Source organism: Peromyscus eremicus, unplaced genomic scaffold (assembly GCF_949786415.1).
Source record: "Peromyscus eremicus unplaced genomic scaffold, PerEre_H2_v1 PerEre#2#chrX_unloc_4, whole genome shotgun sequence".
Classification (NCBI taxonomy): domain Eukaryota; kingdom Metazoa; phylum Chordata; class Mammalia; order Rodentia; family Cricetidae; genus Peromyscus; species Peromyscus eremicus.
Window position 1 is genome coordinate 1154086 of NW_026734291.1, and position 20357 is coordinate 1174442.

At 40.0% G+C, this 20357-nt stretch overlaps 1 protein-coding gene across 5 annotated transcripts in view; it reads left to right on the plus strand.

Annotated features, from left to right (window-relative positions):
- Window positions 1-20357, plus strand: part of LOC131901160 (uncharacterized) — a 77780-nt gene that overhangs the window by 43813 nt on the left and 13610 nt on the right. The gene's annotated exons all lie outside the window — the stretch shown is intronic.

A 20357-nucleotide genomic window follows, 5' to 3' on the forward strand; every position in this document is an offset into this window, starting at 1 on the left:
AGGTAAAAATTCAACACAAATAGGACATGATTTAACTATCTGGATGGCTTGTTCCCGGGTTATGCCTGTATGATGATGAAGAGATCCAGCATTAAGATGATAACGTTGATGCAACTGAGTAGCCTTATCAAAGGCAGAACAAACTAATGTGACAGCCATACGAGTAATGGCGTCAGCCCTCTGATTACCTTCACTTAGAGGTCCAGGCAATTGAGTGTGAGCTCTAATATGGCCCACATAAAGGTTATGTGAGTGGACCATATGAGTCCTTGCACTTGCAATAAATATTCATGAATGGGAGAAATGGATGGTATGTAGGCTGTTGTCTCCAAAGGCATAATGGCATGTGCCACATATTGACTATCAGTATAAATATTTACACTCTCATCAGAAAACATCTGTAAAGCAAGCAACAGCGCCTGTACCTCTGCCATCTGGGCAGAAGTGCCATGGACTTTCATTCTCTTTACTATGTTACCAGAAACCACCACAGCAAAACCATGTGAAGTGCCATCAGTAAATACTACACGGGCCTGAGGAATAGGAGTCATCTGTACTATTTTGGGAAATATAACAGGATGCAATTTAAAAAAATGACACACATCATTGGAGGGGTAGTATCAAACCGACCCTGCATGGAGCATGTCAATATGGTCCAATCATTATCATTAGCTTGCAACCATGCTATTTGAGACTGGGTGTATGGGGTCACCACAATATCTGGCTCCTTACCGAAAGTTTAAACACTGATCTTGATTCCCTTAAATATAATCTGAGCAATAGCCTGTGGATAAGGAGTGATGTTTTTTGCTGGAGAAGCTGGGGAATGTACCCATAGAATAGAACCTGTTTGCCAAAACGCTCCAGTAGGTGAATGAGAAAAACAAAATATTCATGACCTAAATAATGATAGGGAAAAGATACCTGTACCTTTTCTGGGGCAATCTGTAAATTAGCCAGGCTAAAAACCTCTTGTAATTTAGAAAAGGCATCAAAAACAAGTTTTTTTATCTTTAGCAGCCAATAAAATATCATCCATATGAGTCAATCACAATTAAATGCCAATGTTTAGAAATTGCCATGGGGCAGGCAAACCAGGCTGTGTTGCTCCCATGAGAAGCATGGTATTATTTATAGCTCTAAGATCTTGTAATAGCCGCCATTTTCCTGACTTCTTCTAGAGGCCAGTTGGGATCTCAGGATTCTTGTGAAGTTATAGATATGTCCAGCACCAGAATCCAGTAATCTTTTAATCTCAATCTCATATAATTTTATTTTTAATTTAGGCTGTTTATCATTGATAACTGTTTGCCAAAACACCCCTTTTCCTATACTTTCAAAGCCTCCAGTTCTACATATAGGTGCCATTTTGCAATTAAAATATAAAAGCAATATTAATCGAGCAATTTTATCACCAGCTTCTATTTTCATGGTCCTTTTTACATATACCAATTATAAAAGCATTAAATACAATCTCTACAGGATTAAGAGGTAACTTTAGGTAATACTTCTGAGTATTTTTATAAAATCTTAAAAAGAGGATCCTTTTTTATAGATTCCAAGTAACATTAATGTAAATTGCCAAATATTAACAATGTGGACCAAACAATTTACTTGTATTTTATTTACTGGAAAAATAATTTTGTAACCTCTTTATCAGTAAGAGATTATTATTTATGGGTTTATCTTAGCAACATTATTTAATAAGCTAACAACCCAATCCATTTCAGGTATTATATTTCTATAGAATTAAACCAAGAATTTCTAGAAAGCAACTTAAATTGCAGAGCCAAATTTTCAGTAATGATCAACAGACAAGAGCATACCTAATATATAGTTCACAATTATGAATTCTGTTCCTTAGTTTATCTACCATGAGAATCCAAACATTTATTAAGACAATCAAAAGAACAGAACATCCTTTATACAATGAATAATTAATATCCCTGGAAATTCAACAGCATTGACTTAGTATTCCATGTCTGACCGAAACCATTTTTCACCAGAAGTTGGGCCCGTTTAAACTTTTAGTGCTAGTCCCTCTCCTGGCCTATGCTTGTTTGCCTGCCCGAGAGTCTGTTCCCCTCATCAGCCTTGTGGCTAAGCCTCCCACCTGCTGCTCTGGGCTATCTCACACACATCTTTACTGCCATGCTGGTCGCATGCCCCGCACAAGCGCACTCACGTTTAAACTTTCTCTTACTTCCATGAAGGGACTACCTAATGAGTTATTCCCACCATAAGGGAAAAACAGAAAAACATTTCCCATGAAGGGATCCTAAATATTGAATTATTCCCATTCTGAGGGAAAGAAATAAAAAACATTTGAACCAAAATTAAGCAAACAGACAGCAAAACTTCTAACCTCTGGGCTCGCTTGCTGTTCAGCCAGCAGCAATGAGGCCTACCTGCCGACTCTTTGTAATTCAGATGCTGCACTGCAGAAAGAGCTCAGAGTTTCAGCTATCCTGAAAACTCTACAATTGGAAAAAGTCTTTTCTTCCTCCATTACCACTGGGAAGAGGCTTTTTTCTTGTTCATCCTTCCTCTACAGGGCCCCAATCTTTAGGCCTAGTTTCAAAATTTTTCCCCTTTTTTACCGGGAAAATCCTTTTTTCTTGATTAAAAATTTTTTCTCCCTTTTCTAACGGGAAATTTCCTTTCCTTCCCTCTTCTCTTTTGGGAAGATTTCCTTTTTTATTTAAAATCTTTAGCTGTCTTGCCCTTTCTTAACTTCGGTGCCTTCCTGCTTCAACAGTCCAATCAACTGACTGTGAGCTAGCTGCACCCATTTCAATTCACCCTTATCTTTTCTTTTTTTCTTTAAATTGCTGGCCAGCCTTACCTTTCGGGTGTCCATCAGCTTGTCCCTTCTTTCTCGGATCTCGGTAACGTCTTGGTAGAATCTCGGTGGGACCTCCATTTGTAACAGTAATGCCCGCGTTACTGTCACCCGTTCACTATGTCCGAGCGAGGGTCTGTGGATTAAAAAATAAGGGACAAGAGACAGCGGGCCATTTGCCTCAGCAGAATGCCAAATGCCAAATGCCGTTTATTGAAAGAGGGAGGAAACCTTAAATACAGGCTTACAGCACAATGGTGGATCCCCGGAGGGCAGAAGTTTGCTACTGAATGTTCTACATTCTTGCATCTAAGCTGTTAACACCCAATATGCAGGATACACAAACAAGGAACTTCCCTAAAGCATTCAGGAGGGTGGATACCAGCAGGGAATTAGCATAGGGAGGACATCTGGTCAAGGTCGGCAAGCAGGCAACGGCTTTACTCAATATGGGAGGAGACCAGGGCCCTACAGAGTAGTATTCCATTGTGTATATGTACCACATTTTGTTTATCCATTCTTCAGTTGAAGGGCATCTAGGTTGTTTCCATGTTCTGGCTATTACAAACAATGCTGATATGAACATAGCTGAACAAGTGCTCTTGTGGTGTGGTTGAGCATTCCTTGGGTATATGCCCAAGAGTGGTATAGCTGGATCTTGGGGGAGATGGATTCCCAATTTTCTAAGAAATCGCCATATTGATTTCCAAAGTGGTTGTACAAGCTTGCATTCCCACCAGCAGTGGAGGAGAGTTCCCCTAGCTCCACATCCTCTCCAGCATAAGGTGTCTTCAGTGTTTTTGATCTTAGCCATTCTGACAGGCATAAGGTGGTATCTCAGAGTTGTTTTGATTTGCATTTCCCTGATGATTAGGGATGTTGAGCAATTCCTTAAATGTCTTTCAGCCATTTGACCTACTCTGGTGATGGGATGGCCAAACGCCCTAATTGTCGTGCTAGAAACCTCATCTCATCCAACTACTGAAGGATCTGGATGCAGAGATCCATGACTAGGCCCCAGGTGGATCTCTGGGAGTCCAATTAGCGAGAATGAGGAGGGTTTATATGAGCGAGAATTGTTGAGACCAAGGTCGGATTAAGCACAGAGACAAATAGCCAAACAGAGCTTGCTCCCGACCCCATCCCTGGGCACCAGCCACTCCGGGGAAGACCTGCCCAACTTGTGCCCAGGTTCTGGTCCCCGGGCAGGTGCCCTTCTACCCCAACTGGGAAGGATCCCCTTCTCCAAGACCCCTGGCAGACCCTGCAGTCTCCACGCCCTGCCCCCACGCCCATCTGCCTGAGCCCCAAGCCTCTTCCTGAGACTTAGAGGCCGGCCCCCAGCTCCCATCTTCCCCCGGACTTCCCTTCTGAAGCACAGGTGAGTGCCCTAGCTTGCCCCCGACCTCATCCCTGGGCACCAGCCACTCCGGGGAAGACCTGCCCAACTTGGGCCCAGGTTCTGGTCCCCGGGCAGGTGCCCTTCTACCCCAACTGGGAAGGATCCCCTTCTCCAAGACCCTTGGCAGACCCTGCAGTCTCCACGCCCTGCCCCCACGCCCATCTGCCTGAGCTCCAAGCCTCTTCCTGAGACTTAGAGGCCAGGCCCCCCAGCTCCCATCTTTCCCAGGACTTCCCTTCTGAAGCACAGGTGAGTGCCCTAGCTTGCCCCGGACCCCATCCCTGGGCACCAGCCACTCCGGGGAAGACCTGCCCAACTTGGCCCCAGGTTCTGGTCCCCGGGCAGGTGCCCTTCTAGCCCCACCGGGAAGGATCTCCTTCTCCAAGACCCCTGGCAGACCCTGCAGTCTCCACGCCCTGCCCCCACGCCCATCCGCCTGAGCCCCAAGCCTCTTCTTGAGACTTAGAGGCTGGCCCCCAGCTCCCATCTTGCCGTGGATTTCCCATCTGGAGGAGAGAGAGAGAGAGAGAGAGAGAGAGAGAGAGAGAAGAGCACCCATCCTCCCCCGGACTTCCCTTCTGAACAAGAGCTTCCATCCTGCCCCGGACTTCCAATTTGGACAAGAGAGCTCCCATCTGGACAAGAGAGAGAGACTTCCTGAATCTGTCAGCTCTGTCTGAACCAAGTGTGCGGATAAGGCCAGGAACGAACCACAAGGAGATGGGCAGACGTCAAGGCAGAAACACATACAACAAAATGAATAGTAATACACCATCACCAGGCCCTAGCCCTCCTCCAACACCTAGACCTGAACATCAGAAATTGGAAGAAGCAGAAGAAAATAGCCTTATGAATGTCATCATGAAGAAGCTAGAGGCTCGTGTAGAGGAAAAGACAAAAAAATGTGAAGAACGCTGTAAACAACTAGAGGAAAGGGCAAACAAATTAGAAGAAATCAAAAAAGTCCTGGAAGAGAACAATAAAATACTGAAAGAAAATCAAGAAAAATCAATGAAACAAATGAAGGAAACAGTCCAAGACCTGAAAAGGGAAATAGAAAAAATGAAGAAGACACAAACAGAGGGAATGCTGGAAATAGAAAATCTGAGAAAACGATTGGGAACTTCAGATGCAAGTATAATCAACAGAATGCAAGAGATGGAAGAGAGGATCTCTAGCGTTGAAGATACAGTAGAAGAAATAGATTCATCAGTCAAAGAAAACACTAAAGTCAACAAAGTCATGAACCAAAATGTCCAAGAAATTTGGGACACCATGAAAAGACCAAACCTACGAATAATAGGGGTAGAAGAAGGAGAAGAATACCAACTCAAGGGCACAGAAAATATATTCAACAAGATCATAGAAGAAAACTTTCCCAACTTAAAGAAGGAAATGCCTATGAAGATACAGGAAGCCTATAGAACACCAAACAGACTAGACCCCCAAAAAAAGTCCCCTCGCCACATAATAATTAAACAATTAAACGTACAGAATAAAGAAAGAATATTAATAGCAGCAAAGGAAAAAGGCCAAGTGACATATAAAGGCAAACCTATCAGAATAACACCCGATTTCTCAATGGAGACTTTGAAAGCCAGAAGGTCCTGGACAGATGTAATGCAGACATTAAGAGACCATGGATGTCAGCCTAGACTAATATACCCAGCAAAACTTTCAATCGTCATAGATGGAGTGAACAAGACATTCCATGACAAAGCCAGATTTAAACAATATTTATCCACAAACCCAGGCCTACAGAAAGCACTAGAAGGAAAATTCCAACCTAAGGAAGTCAGATACAACCTCGAAAACACAGGCAATAGATAAAGCCACAGCAGTAGACCCCAACGAAGAAAAGTACACACACATCACCACCAAAAAATAACAGGAATGAACAATCACTGGACATTAATATCCCTCAATATCAATGGACTTAATTCACCTATAAAAAGACATAGGCTTACAGAATGGATACGAAAGCAGGACCCATCTTTCTGCTGCATACAAGAAACACATCTCAAATTCAAAGATAGACACTACCTAAAAATAAAAGGCTGGGAAAAGACTTTCCAATCAAATGGTCTTAAGAAACAAGCGGGTGTAGCCATCCTGATATCCAGCAAAATAGACTTCAAACTAAAATCAATCAAAAGAGATCAAGAAGGGCATTACATACTCATCACAGGAAAGATCCACCAAGATGAAGTCTCAATTCTGAACATTTATGCCCCAAACACAAGGGCACCCACATATGTAAAAGAAACATTATTAAAGCTTAAATCACATATAAAACCCCACACATTAATAGTGGGAGACCTCAACACCCCACTTTCACCACTGGACAGATCCCCCAAATCGAAACTTAACAGAGAAATAAAGGACTTAATTGATGTCATGACTCAAATGGACTTAATCGACATCTACAGAACATTCCATCCTAACAAAAAAGAATATACCTTCTTCTCAGCACCCCATGGAACCTTCTCTAAAATCGACCACATACTTGGTCACAAAGCAAATCTAAACAGATACAAAACAATTAGAATAACCTCCTGTGTTCTATCAGACCACCATGGTCTAAAGTTGGATTTCAACAGCAACAAAAACTACAGAAAACCTACAATCTCATGGAAACTGAACAATACGCACCTGAATCACCAATGGGTTAAGGAAGAAATAAAGAAAGAAATTAAAGACTTCCTAGAGATCAACGAAAATGAAGACACCACATATCCAAACCTATGGGACACTATGAAAGCAGTACTAAGAGGGAAATTCATAGCACTAAACGCCCACATAAATAAGCTGGAGAAATCTCACACTAGTGACTTAACAGCACACCTGAAAGTTCTAGAACAGGAAGAAGCAAAGTCTCCCAGGAAAAATAGATGCCAGGAAATTATCAAAGTGAGAGCTGAAATCAATAAAATAGAAACAAAGAGAACAATAAAAAAAATTAATGAAACAAAGAGTTGGTTCTTTGAGAAAATCAACAAGATAGACAAGCCCTTATCCAAACTAACCAAAAGACAGAGAGAGAGCATCCAAATCAACAAAATCAGAAATGAAAAGGGGGACATAACAACAGACATTGAGGAAATCCAGAGAATCATCAGGTCATACTTCAAAAACCTCTATTCCACAAAACTGGAAAACCTAAAAGAAATGGATAATTTTCTGGATAGGTACCACATACCTAAATTAAATCAAGACCAGATAAACTATTTAAATAGTCCAATAACCCCTAACGAAATAGAAACAGTCATTAAAAGTCTCCCAACCAAAAAAAGCCCAGGACCAGATGGTTTCAGTGCAGAATTCTACCAGATCTTCAAAGAAGAGTTAATACCAATACTCTCTAAATTGTTCCATACAATAGAAACAGAAGGAACATTACCAAACTCCTTCTATGAGGCTACAATTACCCTGATTCCCAAACCAAACAAGGATACAACAAAGAAAGAGAACTACAGACCGATCTCCCTCATGAACATTGATGCAAAAATACTCAATAAAATACTGGCAAACAGACTCCAAGACCACATCAAAACAATTATCCACCATGATCAAGTAGGATTCATTCCAGGGATGCAAGGATGGTTCAACATATGAAAGTCTGTCAATGTGATACACCATATAAACAAACTCAAAGAAAAAAACCACATGATCATCTCACTAGATGCTGAAAAGGCATTTGACAAAATCCAACACCCCTTCATGATAAAGGTCTTGGAGCGATCAGGAATACAGGGAACATACCTAAACCTAATAAAGGCAATTTACAGCAAGCCAACAGCCAACATCAAATTAAATGGAGAGAAACTCAAAGCAATTCCACTAAAATCAGGAACGAGGCAAGGCTGTCCGCTCTCCCCATACTTATTCAATATAGTACTTGAAGTTCTAGCCAGAGCAATAAGACAACATAAGGAGATTAAGGGGATACAAATTGGAAAGGAAGAAGTCAAGCTTTCCCTATTTGCAGATGACATGATAGTATACTTGAGCAACCCCAAAGATTCCACCAAGGAACTGATACAGCTTATAAACACCTTCAGCAACATAGCAGGATACAAGATCAACTCCAAAAAATCAGTAGCCCTCCTATATACAATGGACAAAAAAGCGGAGAAGGAAATCAGAGATACATCACCCTTTACTATAGCCACAAATGACATAAAATACCTTGGGGTAATACTAACCAAGCAAGTGAAGGACCTATATGACAAGAACTTTAAGTCCCTGAAAAAAGAAATTGAAGAAGATGTCAGAAAATGGAAAGATCTCCCATGCTCATGGATAGGCAGAACTAACATAGTAAAAATGGCAATCTTACCAAAAGCAATCTACAGATTCAATGCAATCCCCATCAAAATACCAACACAATTCTTCACAGACCTGGAAAGAATAATACTCAACTTCATATGGAAAAACAAAAAACCCAGGATAGCCAAAAGAATCCTGTACAATAAAACAACCTCTGGAGGCATCACGATCCCTGACTTCAAGCTGTACTATAGAGCTACAGTAATAAAAACAGCTTGGTACTGGCATAAAAAACGACATGTGGAACAATGGAATCGAATTGAAGACCCTGATATTAATCCGCACACCTATGAACAAATAATTTTTGACAAAGAAGCCAAAAGTGCACAATGGAAAAAAGAAAGCATCTTCAACAAATGGTGCTGGCAAAACTGGATATCAACATGTAGAAGGCTGCAAATAGATCCATATCTATCACCGTGCACAAAACTTAAGTCGAAGTGGATCAAGGACCTCAACATAAATCCAGCTACTCTGAACCTGCTAGAAGAGAAAGTAGGAAGTAGTCTTGAACGCATTGGCATAGGAGACCACTTTCTAAATATAACACCAGTAGCACAGACACTGAGAGAAACAATCAATCAATGGGACCTCTTGAAACTGAGAAGCTTTTGTAGGGCAAAGGATACGGTCAACAAAGCAAAGCGACAGCCTACAGAATGGGAAAAGATCTTCACCAATCCCACATCTGACAGAGGACTGATATCCAGAATATATAAGGAACTCAAGAAATTAGACATCAAAATGCCCAACAGTCCAATTAAGAAATGGGCTATAGAACTAAACAGAGAATTCTCAACAGAGGAAACTCAAATGGCTGAAAGACATTTAAGGAATTGCTCAACATCCCTAATCATCAGGGAAATGCAAATCAAAACAACTCTGAGATACCACCTTACGCCTGTCAGAATGGCTAAGATCAAAAACACTGAAGACACCTTATGCTGGAGAGGATGTGGAGCTAGGGGAACTCTCCTCCACTGCTGGTGGGAATGCAAGCTTGTACAACCACTTTGGAAATCAATATGGCGATTTCTTAGAAAATTGGGAATCCATCTCCCCCAAGATCCAGCTATACCACTCTTGGGCATATACCCAAGGAATGCTCAACCACACCACAAGAGCACTTGTTCAGCTATGTTCATATCAGCGTTGTTTGTAATAGCCAGAACATGGAAACAACCTAGATGCCCTTCAACTGAAGAATGGATAAACAAAATGTGGTACATATACACAATGGAATACTACTCAGCAGAGAAAAACAATGACATCATGAGGTTTGCAGACAAATGGATGGATCTAGAAAAAATCATCCTGAGTGAGGTATCCCAGACTCAGAAAGACAAACATGGTATGTACTCACTCATAACAGGATACTAGATGTGGAACAAGGATGACTGGACTGCTACTCACATCACCAGGCAGGCTACCTGGAAAACAGGACCCCAAGAAAGACACAGGGATCGCCCAACGACAGAGAAATAGAATGAGATCTACATGAACAGCCTGGACATGAGTGGGGGTAGTGAAGGGCGAGGGTCGAGGGAAAGAGAGCTTGGGTGAGTGGGAGATCCCAGCTGGATCAAAAACAGAGAGGGAGAACAAGGAATAGGAGACCATGGTAAATGAAGACCACATGAGAATAGGAAGAAACAAAGTGCTAGAGAGGCCCACAGAAATCCACAAAGATACCCCCACAACAGACTGCTGGCAATGGTCGAGAGACAATCCGAACTTACCTACTCTGGTGATGGGATGGCCAAACACCCTAATTGTCGTGCTAGAAACCTCATCCAACTACTGATGGATCTGGATGCAGAGATCCATGACTAGGCTCCAGGTGGATCTCTGGGAGTCCAATTAGCGAGAATGAGGAGGGTTTATATGAGAGAGAATTGTTGAGACCAAGGTCGGATAAAGCACAGAGACAAATAGCCAAACAAACGGAAACACATGAAATATGAACCAATCCTGAGGGGTCACCAACTGGATCAGGCCCTCTGAGTGGGTGAGACAGTTGATTGGCCTGATCTGTTTGGGAGGCATCCAGGCAGTGGGACCGGGTCCTGTGCTCATTGCATGAGTTGGCTGTTTGAAACCTGGGGCCTATGCAGGGTCCCTTGGCTCGGCATGGGAGGAGGGGACTGGACCTACCTGGACTGAGTCCACCAGGTTGATCTCAGTCTGTGGGGAAGGCTTTGCCCTGGAGGAGATTGGAATGGGGGGCGGGCTGGGGGGAAGGTGAGGGGGGCGGGAGGGGGGAGAACAAGGGAATCTGTGGCTGATATGTAGAACTGAATTTTATTGCAAAATAAAAATTAAAAAAAAAAAAAAAAAAACAAAAACAAAACAAAACAAAAAAAAAAAACAAATAGCCAAACAAATGGAAACACATGAAATATGAACCAATGGCTGAGGGGTCACCAACTGGATCAGGCCCTCCGAGTGGGTGAGACAGTTGATTGGCCTGATCTGTTTGGGAGGCATCCAGGCAGTGGCCCCGGGTCCTGTGCTCATTGCATGAGTCAGCTGTTTGAAACCTGGGGCCTATGCAGGGTCCCTTGGCTCGGCCTGGGAGGAGGGGACTGGACCTACCTGGACTGAGTCCACCAGGTTGATCTCAGTCTGTGGGGAAGGCTTTGCCCTGGAGGAGATTGGAATGGGGGGCGGGAGGGGGGAGAACAAGGGAATCTGTGGCTGATATGTAGAACTGAATTGTATTGCAAAATAAAAATTAAAAAAAAAAATGGAGTTGCTTCACACCTGAAAGTTCCTCATAAGAAATCAATGCTAAATATCACAACATCAGGGGTTAAAGCTAATGAAGTGAAAATACTAATTTCTGAAAATGCTTTTTCTCTGAGTAAGCTAATGAAGGATGTTTCATGGAAGAACACCTATGTTCTTGACTCCTTTGAATAGTAGCAGTTTTGGTGAAAATACTGGACTAATAAAAATCTATCAGAAACATCAGCATTGTTAAAGAACTCAAGGCAAATACAGCTTAAAAATTAAGGAGGAAAACTGTATTAGACTTTAAGTATGAAAAGCAACTAAATCAATTTCATGATATTAAGGTTCCATTTTGCAGTCTGGGATTATTAAGAGTATAAAGAGGCCTCCAGACTGCTGAGGAGTTTGAGACAATTGTAACTAAGTTTCAGCAATGTTTTCAGACCTGCTGAAAGCTGCAGGTCTGGAACCCGACTCCAATTTAGACAATTATCTTCTCCATTGGAAAATTGTCTATTGAAACTGGATGATCCTTACAAAGTTTCTCTTTTCTTTCTTTTTGGGTTTGCTGTAAATGGTGATAGCTCTTATTAGAGTTTTTGTAAAAGATCTGAAATGCACAAAGTACAATTTAGCAACACTCACTAAATACCAGAGTTAAGAGAGCTATTAAAAAATTACACCCAGGTCAGGCGGTGGTGGCGCACGCCTTTGATCCCAGCACTTGGGAGGCAGAGCCAGGAGGATCTCTATGAGTTCGAGGCCAGCCTGGGCTACCAAGTGAGTTCAAGGAAAGGCACAAAGCTACACAGAGAAACCCTGTCTCGAAAAACAAAACAAAACAAAACAAAAATTACACCCAATTCAATCTATCAAAAACTTTCAGAATATCAAAGCTGTCTATAAGTTCTTAACTTTAGAAATGATTTGTGTACTTCCTGTCTAGTTAAGAGTGTCTTTCTAATGGAGATAGTGATAATAATTAAGAGTAAGAAATAGCCGGGCGGTGTTGGTGCACGCCTTTAATCCCAGCACTTGGGAGGCAGAGCCAGGCAGATCTCTGTGAGTTCGAGGCCAGCCTGGGCTACCAAGTGAGTTCCAGGAAAGGCGCAAAGCTACACAGAGAAACCTTGTCTCGAAAAACCAAAAAAAAAGAGTAAGAAATAGAAAATTATTTCTGTCTTGTTAGAAAATGTTAAATCCCTTCAAAGTGTTCAGAAATTTTTAGGTGTTTGCTAAGTTAGATATATGCTCGTGGAAGCCCTGTAGAGTTTGCTTAATAATTCTTATGAATATGTTTGGAAAATAGATCTATAGAGTTTCTTTAAGAACACAAGCTTGCAAGAAGTATCTAAGGTAGTCATAAGTCATGTAGTAATAAGCTTGCAAGAAGTAAAGATGCTAGTTGTAAATGTAAGTTTATTTAAGAATATAAGAAGTAAATAAGTAAAGATGCTAGTTGTAAAAGATGAATATAAGAAGTAAATAAGAAGTATATTTGCTAAAGTAGTCTTATAGTTTCCTTAGGTACAAATAAGTAGATTGTAATGCTGTATGTGAGTTTGTAAAAAAGTGTAAATATTGAATGTGAGTCTAAATGCTTGCAAGGTATGTTATATGTGAATTTGTAAAAAAGTATATATGTTAAGTGTGAGTCTGTGCTTAATGCATATGGTTTAAAAAACCCTGAGATACAGAAGTTAGTGTACTGGCAGACTGCAAAGCAGGCAGTCTAAGTGGTTTCAAAAGCTCCAGAAACCACTAAAAAGCTGAGAATGGTGGACACCAGAACCAGCACAAGGCATCCGCAGCTGAGATCTATGGAAAATCAATTCAACACAGAAAAACCTGAGCTAACATCCAAAACAGTGCAGTTTAAAATGTTACTATAACCAAAAAGGTCTCTGGCTTGAGAATGAAAGTTGCAGAGATGCTTATTGCAACTAAAATTGTTTGGTCATTAAGTGTCTCTTCATATTTGGAAATGAAAGTCTGATACCAGAATTTACTTTTTTTTTTTTTTAGCTTTTTGAACTTAAAAAAAAATGAGAAAACTACAAAAAGGGTTTTGTTATGGATTTCTTCATATTTGAAAGGCTAGTACCAGAATTTATTTGAATTTGGGGACTTAATGAAATGAACAATAGTGATTTGATTGCAATGGGATGATTTTGAATTTACTTATAGTGATTACCTACAAACTTCTGGAATTATTTGTGTTAAAAATGAAACTGTTTAAATGAAGAAATTTATTGTTTCTACCTAGACTCAAGATGCAGTTTTGTGTATGCATATATGCAGGAGATCCGTGAATTGTTCTGTGTTAAAAATTAAATTGTTTTATGGAACAGATGTAAAAATGGAATCACTTATGGAACTGGTTTTGTGTAACAAATGGAACTGTTTAAATGGAAAAGTTTGGGTTTTCCAAATAGGCTTGAGATTTTGCTTAAAAATTATCAAGAACCAAAGAAGTAATATTCCTTAGTCTATTCAATTTTAAAAATGTATTATTTAGATGGATTAATGTCATGTTTTGTTAGTAAGAAATGCAATTGAGATTACTTTAAAGTGTACAGAGTTTTATTAAGAAACTACTTTTGGATGTTTTGCTAAAAGTTTTCCAAGTGTTAATGGTTAGATTGTGAACATTGCTTTTAAATATGAGTTTGGAAGGATTTTCACAGTTTGGGATTTCTAACTAGGTTTGAGATTGTGTTTAAAAATTATAAAGAAAAGGAAGAGTTATGAGTGAATTAAGGTTGAATGTATGTTTGCAGAAATTATGTTAACCTATTGACATTAATGTACCCTGGTTTTGTGAAGTTAAGGAAATATTTAAATTTGACATAAAAACATCAGAAGTTTTTCCTATGTTCTGTTAGAAAGAAAATTTAAATGATTCTATTAAGAGTTAAAGTTCTAAGACTGAAAAAATTGTTAACTATATATAGCACCATATGTGTTAATTCAAGTGATTCTGTTAAGAGTTTGCTTTGAGTTGTAAGATTGAGAGAAATGTAACAGTGGATAGCAATATTTATTTATATTAATATTAATATTAAGGGTAATGATGAAGGTAAGGGATTCTTTATGTTTGCAATTGCATTAAGAGTTTTTAGTTTAGAAAGGGCTTGATGCAGCTAAGAATGCTGGAGTCAATTGGACCTAATCCAAAAATGAAAATGCCATCTTTATCATCCTCTATTCCCACACTGGGAGGTGTAACAGCTATGGAGAGTGCTGTGAACTCTTAATAACAAGTATATATATATGAAAGAGGGACTTGTGGGAGCCTGTTTTCAGGTTCCTCATGGCTTTATCCAGTAGGTCCACATAGAGAGGATTAATAGGACCATGGACTGAGCACAGGCTTCTGAGATGGTCTGCACTTGGCTGTGCTGGGGGGAGGTATTTTGCTCCACCCCTTGGCGTCTCTATACATACCCTGGGGCAGAGACAGTCAGGGCTTGTTAGAATAGGTTCCAGGCCCTCTCGAGTCTATCCTTTATTTTCTATCTGTTCATCTCCACCTTCGAAATCCTTCTATCTAATATTTCCTGCTGCTCACACTGTAGAAAGCTCTGGGGAACTGTGGGGTTGGTGTGTAAATTCCATGCAATATCTGATTTCAAAAGATGGCATTTTCACTCTGAAATTGTTAAGAATGTACTTTTGAAATGTGTATTTTTGTTTATTTATTTGTTCTTTTTTTTGGTTCAGTGTGGTTTTTTTCAAAACAAAGTAGATCTATGTAGCTCTGACTGTCCTGCAAATTGCGATGTATATCAGGCCTTGAACTCAGAGATCTGTCTGCCTCTGCCTCCTGAGCTGGGATTAAAGTCATGTGCCACCATCACCTGACTAAAACATTTTTATTAGCATTGAGTTTTGTGGTGACATTTTTAGACATGACATTTTTATTTCATTTGGGTCAGAGTTCAAGCCAACATATCCATAAAGCTGTCACAGGACAACTTATGGAATTAGTTCTCACCCTTGGCTGTGAGGCTTGGTGGCAAGCACCTTTACCCACACACTGAGGGATCTCACTGGCCTAAATTTTTGTTTTGACCTTTTCCTGATAAAGTTGAATATAGGACGCACACATGCTAGGAAAACTCTCATTCAGCCAACTCTCTATTATTTTGAGACTGCCTCATGGTGAGAGTTTCCTTTCCTTTTTTGCTTCTCCGACAGAAGCAGTCTGTCATATGATCCATTCAACTCCCAGCAGATCTGACAGCTCAGCCATCCTGCTCCTCCTCCATGGAAGGCAATGTACCCCCACTAACCATGTCATTGCTTAAGGTCTACCTCATGGTTCCCTGTGTCTGAAATAGAGGAGAACCCTTAAAAAAACTCATACTCTACCTCCCACTGGTGCTCCTGATTGCTAAGCTTGCCCAAAGTTGCTCAATAGCTTGTCTCTAACAGGGCCTCAGGACAGTAGTAGCTTCTCTACTAGGTAAGCAGAGATCAAATGACTAAGGCAGCACAGGGCTTCACTGCTCTGGATTCCACCCTAGGGGCAGACAGTACTCTAGTCTGGGAAATATGTATTTTAGTAGAAACTATTCCAGTATCTCAGAGCACTTTCTGTTCCTCTTCCAAGAGGTATGTGTTTTATTACACAGTCACTGGCCAGTGCAGCCTACCATTTCCTTCATAGGTCAGAAATCCTGCAGCCAAACTTAAGTCACATAAAACAGTAACTGCTGTTAAAGGAGACCGTGAATTAAAAAAACAATGAAGTGTCTATGGAAAGGCTTAGAGGTAGAAAAGCAACAATGCAAATGAGGTAATATAATCCCCAAAAATTATTTTAAAAAATTGAAACAGGCTACATGGCCTTGTCCTTCAGAGACTAGGGATTTGTGTTAGAGCACACCACATGTTTAGTCACACATTTTCTCTCAGATTGTTCATGTTAAACCTATAAAATAATAGTTCTTTTAGGCAGAGCTACACCATTTTCTCCAGTTCTATTTTGGTCAAACTAGTGTAACTACTGTTGTTTGGATTTGTGATAAGTTCAGTTCTTTATCCACATTCTTGATTTCCTGTTATGTGAATGCAAATGGCCAGTCAGAACAATTAATAATCATCTAAAATACATAAAATTGATCACCTCACTACTTATTTCTAATGTGAGCTACAGTCAAAGGAACAGAGCTTTCATGTTCCTTCTTGCCGATCCCTTTCTGTAATGAGAGTACTCCTGCTTTAAAGTTGGTCAGTGAACTCAGTTCTTACACAGGTCCCTCTTCATATGGAAGTTTGGAATGCAATCAAGAGAAGTTGGAGGACACTCATTTACTGGTTTATTTTTACTTCACAATGACCAGTTTAGGTCCAGTTTTGAAGCAGTTTGCAGAACTTTCTTTCCCACACTGGGCAGCAAAGTAGAATTAGATGTTCAAAGCAATTCTCAACTGCATAGTATGAGGCAAGCCAAAGGAACAGGAGACATTGCTCTAAACAGAAATAAATAATCAACTGCACTTGGAAAAAGTGGAAACAAATTCTTAATGATGTGAAAAATGAGGAATAGAAGAAAATAAGAGATTAGAGCAGAGATGAATTTAAACAAAATCAAATTTTAACAGTGAAACAAATAATTGTCTTTTTAAAAAAATAAACAGAATTGAAAAAACACATGGCTCTACTGACTTTCAAAAAGAGAACATCATTCTCTGGTAGAGGGAATGGTATTAATAAGATATCATATCATCATGCCCCTATGTGCAAAGTTAGCTGCTAAGACCTGTGACCTGGCACACACAGCTACAGCTAATGGAAATAACCATGACAAGCAGGATAGAAAATATCTGCATATGCAAAGGAGAGTTCTTTGTTCAAAATTCAATATTCATGGGCTCAAGCTAACCTTCCAAAATTGTACACCCAAAATCTAGCCTGCCTTCACTCACATGACATGGATCAATACATGCTGGGGAATTACAAAATCACTGATCCTGCCACAATCAGGTCCTATTTCATAGTGGTGACTTCTGCAGCTGTTTGCCTACCCTGTTTCCCCCAGCAGTGTACACAATAAATTATTCTTACTATTCTAGTATCCAGGCAAACAAAAGTCTCTTTCCTGTTACTCAAATGGACAGTTGACTACATAACCCAAATTTTTAATTTAAAATCTCATTGGTAGATGAGTTCTTCAGTCTAAAATTGTAGGTGGTTTAATCACAAGGACAACACAATGAAATAGATTTTGCTCATGGCTATCTGATCCAACATAAGAAAGTTTGTCTCAGAAATTTTATTTACAAGGATGGAGGTACTGCTCTTAGAGAATATGCTTCCCCAGGGATAAATTATTCCACACACCTAAAAGTTTAATGAACAAAAATACCTTAAATAACAACAGGCATCAAGTGGTGGTTAATGTCAAAAGAGAAGCTAGTCTGGCACAGATTTTGCATGCTACATGGGCTGTCATCCTTAAGTTTCTCTTAAGTCTTGTGTGAAGTAGTACATTGAACAATTTAAATAGGGACAGGAGAATGCAAGTTTAGCCACTTAGGCAGATGAAGATTTATAGAGTATAATTATCTTTTAGATCATACAGTATTATCTAAACATAAATATATCTTGGTGCATGATTTAAAAGAGAAATAGATCATAATATATAACCTAAAAGATACATTTAAAGAATGTATCAATGCCACAATTTTCAGAGAAAGGACATAGAATAGAAATACAAAAACAGGCATGGGAAAGTCACCTATTCATACTATGAATGGTGGTCTCAAATGAACAGTTATTCTGAGCTATTCTAACCTGAGAATAAGGATTCTTTTGCCTACAATTAAGCTGGCTCAGAAAACCACAAATGCTTCTATGAAGGACCAGAACAAGTTCATTTTAACTAAGCCATGACTGCTCACTATCTCAAGGCTAAGACATTTCTATGCAGAATTTCATTTTTTTTGTTGTTTCTATAGCTCCAGTGGCCCTCCTGTAACTCACTCTGTATACCAGGCTTGCCTTGTACTTAGAGATTCACCTGCCTTTGCCTCTTGGGTGCTGTGATTAAAGGCCTGCACTACCAGAACCTGGCTTTTAATTTCTTTTTTTTTTTTTTTTAGTTTTTAAATAATGTTTCTCTGTGTAGCCCTGGTTGTCCTAGAACTCACTCTGTAGCCCATGCTGGCCTTGAACTCACAGAGATCTGCCTTCCTCTGCCTCCCAAGTACTGGGATTAAAGGTGTGCGTCACCACTTTCCAGCAAGAATTTCATTTTTTAAGCTGTGTTTTATGTATAGGAGTATTTACCTGCTTGTGTCTGTGTGCAGTACCTGCAGAGACCAGAAGATGGAATCAGAGCCCTTGCAACTGGAGTTATAAGCAACCACCATGGTTTCCAGCATGTGGAGGTATCTCACTCCCACAGCTGAGTGACTATTGAGTACAGTCCATGCCAGCTTGTCCTCAGGTACACCTCAAGCATTGCTCTGGCATTTGAACCTTGGGCTTTCACACCCAAAGGTCCATCCTTAAAAATTCTTCAAAATGTCACAGCTCTTTGTAGATGCCTGATTGCCTTAGCCTTAGACAGACTTCAGTTCAAGTCATAGGATCTTCTCATAACCTGGATATCTTCTAAAGTCACCACCATTCAGAGCTCCAAACTGAATGTTTTGCAGGCATCAGGGAAGCAGAAAATAATTTCATTCACACAAGTCAGACTTTATGCCTGCAAGTTCCTTTTCTCTCCTTACAGGAGGAATAAACTCAAGAAGGGGAACACCTGACATGTGATTTATTGTGCTCCAATTGCTGCCTATTTACCACATTGGAGATAAACTCACTCTTGTGACTTGGATTAAATGGTCAACCATCTTTTAAAGACTTTTAGTGTCAGTTCCTCTCCTATTTGTATTCTTTGTATTTTCCACTCATTTTGTGGAGATTTGGGTTTAGAAAACTCTTGGAACAGTTCTCCCACTGGCCCTGCAGTTCATGTGGTGGCAGCTAAGGCAGTGCAGCACCATGACAGGTTCAACATCACACATTCCTCCTACCCAGTGACACCACAATCATTGTCCAAGAGAAGGAATGCTGAAGTCAGAGTCCAAGTGATGCTCCATGAGATTGTTTTCCAAGCCTGCCTCTGCCAAGGTGGATGCAACACTGGAAAAGGCCATGGGAAAGGATAAAGGATCACACAGAAGAGTGCAAACAAAAGGGAACAGGAAAGGAAAAGGCAACAGGCTAAAGTGGCTGACCAACAACTCCAGATCTGCCAGCAGAAAATGGAGACACTGAAAAACAGAGTCCAGTCTCTGAAGTAGAAGAGAAAGAAGCCAAGTCTGACAAACCATCCATTATGTCTGTCAGTATCCCCACCTCGCTACTTGTACAATCCAGAGAAATATTTTAACCAACTATTTGTAAATGTGAGTTTTTTAGTAGCTCTATAAACATTTTTAAATGGTGGGTAAAAATCCTATTTCATTCCATATTTTAAGTGTAAATGATTTTTTAAGAGGTTAAATCACTTGAGAGTTTTTGTTTTTTTAATACAATCAGAAAATATCAGGATAGTGTATCAGGAGAGGATGTGACTGTCTCAGGGGTCACCATAACATTCAGTATAGGGGGCTAGTTTTATATCCTACAACACAAAGGATTCTAAATGAAATTTGAAGTTTCTTGGTCATGCATTTGTACCCAGAATATCCTTAGGTATATCTGCTCTCATATTTCTAGTAGAAATGTTTCCTAAAAAACCACTCCTTGCTCCTTGCCTCTTCAGAACTGTCTCCTTCATAGGGTTTCATAGGGTTTCTCTCCAGTATGCTTTCTTTTATGTTCTTGAAGATGGCTTTGAAATTCAAAAGCTTTACCACATTGATTATATTCATAGGGTTTCTCTCCAGTATGTTCTTTTTCATACATTTGAAGAGTACTGGGATATGAAAGATCTTTAACACATTGTTCCCTTGTCTTTTTTTTTAAGAATGCCTTGTGAATCTATTTCAACAACTTAAAGTAGAGATATATGGTTTTCTGAAAATTTAATAATCA